This window comes from Entelurus aequoreus, linkage group LG04 (assembly GCF_033978785.1).
Source record: "Entelurus aequoreus isolate RoL-2023_Sb linkage group LG04, RoL_Eaeq_v1.1, whole genome shotgun sequence".
NCBI lineage: Eukaryota > Metazoa > Chordata > Actinopteri > Syngnathiformes > Syngnathidae > Entelurus > Entelurus aequoreus.
The window spans coordinates 16,079,065-16,084,003 of record NC_084734.1 but is presented as its reverse complement, the minus strand read 5'-3'; positions in this window follow the sequence as shown (position 1 = coordinate 16,084,003).

Genomic DNA, 4,939 nt, shown 5'->3' with positions numbered 1-4,939 from the left:
AGAGTGTAAAGGATATCACCACATGGACTTAGGAACACTTCAGAAAACCACTGTCAGTAACTACAGTTGGTCGCTACATCTGTAAGTGCAAGTTAAAACTCGACTATGCAAAGCGAAAGCCATTTAGATAGATAGATAGATAGACAGATAGATAGATAGATAGATAGATAGACAGATAGATAGATAGATAGATAGATAGATAGATAGATAGATAGATAGATAGATAGATAGATAGATAGATAGATAGATAGATAGATAGATAGATAGATAGATAGATAGATAGATAGATAGATGGACAGATAGTACTTTATTGATTCCTTCAAGAGAGTTCCCTCAGGAAAATTAAAATTCCAGCAGCAGTGTACAGAATTGAGATCGAATTTAAAAAGTAAAAAGTAAATAATGGGGGTATAAATGGAAACAAAATAGAAAAATATTACAATAGAATAAAAAGAAAAAGCAACAATGAGAATAAAAATAAAAATATAACATTTATCAACAACACCCAGAAACGCAGCCGGCTTCGCTGGGCCCGAGCTTATCCAAGATTCACTTCTCGGTTGGAACATTAAATATATTGTCTTTGCAGTCTATTCAATTGAATATAAGTTGGAAAGGATTTGCAAATAATTATATTCTGCTTTTATTTACCATTTACACAACGTGCCCACTTCACTGGTTTTGGGTTTTGTAAAACACAAAAACCTAATTTGGGGATTTTTGACGCAGTGAGTAAGTCAGGTCAAAGACCATGACTCGTATTTTGGAGCAAATGCAGCACAGCATTCACTCATGTGACTCATTCCAAACAACCTTCCTTAGTCATGGTGGGGAAAAAAAAGCCTCTGGACTTTGTAGGTTTTATAAAACACTTTCAAACCCCATAGAAGAAATTCAAAATTTCACCCGTTCAAATCTCTTAAAATGCATGAAGGGAACAGCACCAAGTCCTTGGTACAGATATGTGGATGACACTTAGAAACCAAGACGTGCACATGAACTCAGTGGACAAACACATCAAGTTCTCACGTGAGGATGTCAAAGACAGGAACTTGCCTTTTTTGGACTGTGACGTCCGCCTTGGAGAAAATAGGGTTCTCCGAAAACCCACACACATATACCGACCAATACCTATGTGGAAGTCGCTTCCTAGCGGTTCCGCTGCTACACACGTCACGGGAGGCAGGCGTGCAGAGTTGAACAAAGTTTTAATCATACACAGTTTCAATTCGACTTTTCCGTCTCAGTCAAGTCCTCCTCCCCTGTGCTATTCCCGACCGCTACTGCTAAAGACAACAGGTGATTAGACAACTCGTACCACCTGGGAAATCTAATCACCTGTTCAGCTGTGTTTCGAAGCCGGCCCTGACACGCCCCCGTCTCAGCGGGTTGTCCTCAGCACCCTGGACAGGGCCGGCGATCTCCGCTCCCACAGGCAGCGCGGGCCACGCCTCCCTCCACAACCTACTTTTACTCACACCACCCACTGGAAGACAAACTGAACCCTACAACAAGAGCATAGGCATTTGAGGGAAGCCCTCAAAACCTGTGGTCACCCCAGCTGGTCGTTTGTGAAAAGTGCATCCAGTTCCAGAAATAACCAGGACAGAGTGGACGAGGAGGAAAAAGGTGACGGACGCAAAAATATCGTCATTCCATATGTATCAGGTCTATGTGAGAAACTCTGAAGAATGTTTAACCAACACAACATCCCAGAGCACTTCAAACCAGGCAACACCCTGGGACAGAGACTGGTGCATCCTAAAGACCGGACCCCCCACACCCACAAAAACAATCTGGTGTATGCTATCCAGTGTAATGATGAATGCACTGAAACTAAACAAACCACTAAGACGACACATGGCACAGCATAGATATGCAAACTCTTCAGGCCAAGACTCTACCTGCACCTTTGAGGACTAACATTTTCAGATGGTATGGAAGAGGAGTGAGGGAAGCCATCTATGTCAAGGTTGAAAAACCATCCCTGAACAGAGGAGGTGGTCTACAACACCCACCTGTCTCCCACATACAACACTGTCCTTTCAACCATTCCTAAAAGACTCTGCAATTTAGCCTCCAAAATTACACTTTGACGACTGTCGTTGGCTTTGACAGTTAGGATTGTTTCTTTGCATCAAAACAGTTGTTTTTCTCACTACCATAGGGTGAAACCATTTTTTGCCAGGCACACCCTCCTGGTTTTGGAGTATAAATGTTTGGGGTTTTGGCACCAGCCGCTGGACTAGATCTGACCAATCTAAGTCTAAGACCAGATCTGACCAATCTAAGTCTAAGACTATATCTGACCAATCTAAGTCTAACACTAGATCTGACCATTCTAAGTCTAAAACTAAATCTGACCAGTCTAAGTCTAAGACTAGATCTGACCAATGTAAGTCTAAGACTAGATATGACCCATCTAAGTCTAAGAGCAGATCTGACCTATCAAAGTTTAAGACCAGATATGACCCATCTAAGTCTCAGACTAGAGCTGACCAATCTAAGTCTAAGGCTAGATCTGACCAATCTAAGTGTAAGACTAGATCCGACCAATCTAAGTGTAAGACTAAATCTGACCAATCTAAGTCTAAGACTAGATCTGACCAATCTAAGTCTAAAACTAGATCTGACCAGTCTAAGACTAGATCTGACCAATCTAAGTCTAGGACTAGATCTGACCAATATAAGTCTAAAACTAGATCTGACCAGTCTAAGACTAAGACTACATATGACCAATCTAAGTCTAAGACTAGATCCGACCAATCTAAGTCTAAGACTAGATCTGACCATTCTAAGACTAAGACTAGATCTGACCAATCTAAGTCTAAGACTGGATCTGACCAAGCTAAGACTAAGACTAGTTCTGACCAATCTAAGTCTGAAACTAGATCTGACCAGTGTAAGACTAGATCTGACCAATCTAAGTCTAGGATTAGATCTGACCAATATAAGTCTAAAACTAGATCTGACCAGTCTAAGACTAAGATTAGATATGACCAATCTAAGTCTAAGACTAGATCCGACCAATCTAAGTCCAAGACTAGATCCGACCAATCTAAGACTAAGACTAGATCTGACCAATCTAAGTCTAAGACTGGCTCTGACCAAGCTAAGACTAAGACTAGATCTGACCAATCTAAGTCTGAAACTAGATCTGACCAGTCTAAGACTAGATCTGACCAATCTAAGTCTAGGACTAGATCTGACCAATATAAGTCTAAAACTAGATCTGACCAGTCTAAGACTAAGATTAGATATGACCAATCTAAGTCTAAGACTAGATCCGACCAATCTAAGTCCAAGACTAGATCCGACCAATCTAAGACTAAGACTAGATCTGACCAATCTAAGTCTAAGACTGGCTCTGACCAAGCTAAGACTAAGACTAGATCTGACCAATCTAAGTCTGAAACTAGATCTGACCAGTCTAAGACTAGATCTGACCAATCTAAGTCTAGGACTAGATCTGACCAATATAAATCTAAAACTAGATCTGACCAGTCTAAGACTAAGATTAGATATGACCAATCTAAGTCTAAGACTAGATCCGACCAATCTAGGTCTAAGACTAGATTCGACCAATCTAAGACTAAGACTAGATCTGACCAAGCTAAGACTAAGACTAGATCTGACCAATCTAAGTCTGAAACTAGATCTGACCAGTCTAAAACTAGATCTGACCAATCTAAGTCTAGGACTAGATCTGACCAATATAAGTCTAAAGTCTAAAACTAGATCTGACCAGTCTAAGACTAAGATTAGATATGACCAATCTACGTCTAAGACTAGATCCTACCAATCTAAGTCCAAGACTAGATCCGAACAATCTAAGACTAAGACTAGATCTGACCAATCTAAGTCTAAGACTGGATCTGACCAAGCTAAGACTAAGACTAGATCTGACCAATCTAAGTCTATGACTAATCTAAGTCTATGACCATGAACTGATGAAACTACTCGGATGAGCGGTGAAACGTCTTCTAAGACAAACCAAACAGTGCAGTTGTGAATCGATCAATTGAATCCCTTTCATAACACACACACACACACACACACACACACACACACACACACACACACACACACACACACACACACACACACACACACACACACACACACACACACACACACACACACACACATTTTGGTTACTTATGCAGTCGGCTTTCGGCCCCCCAACAAATCTTTTAGCCAATGTGGCCCCAAAGTAACACCAGTCAAAAAATGTCAAAATAATATCTTAGCGGCGGATATTTATCTGTGAAAATATGGAACAACTGCTGATGGTGTGTTTGACAGAAAAGCAGATGGAAGGAGATACCATAGAAGTCAACTCTCCAAGGTAAACACTCTATTATTACCGTAATAATAATGTTAATTGTGTGCATGTCCTACAATCAAGTTTATTGTTTGTATGTCCTATAATCACGTTTATTGTGTGTATGTCCTATAATCACGTTTATTGTTTGTATGTCCTATAATCTTGTTTATTGTTTGTATGTCCTATAATCATGTTTATTGTTTGTATGTCCTATAATCAAGTTTATTGTTTGTATGTCCTATAGTCATGTTTATTGTGTGTATGTCCTATAATCACGTTTATTGTGTGTATGTCCAATAATCATGTTTATTGTTTGTATGTCCCATAATCATGTTTATGGTGTGTATGTCCTATAATCGTGTTTATTGTGTGCATGTCCTATAATCATGTTTATTGTGTGTATGTCCTATAATCACGTTTATTGTTTGTATGTCCTATAATCATGTTTATTGTTTGTATGTCCTATAATCACGTTTATTGTTTGTATGTCCTATAATCATGTTTATTGTTTGTATGTCCTATAATCACGTTTATTGTGTGTTTGTCCTATAATCACGTTTATTGTTTGTATGTCCTATAATCATGTTTATTGTGTGTATGTCCTATAATCAC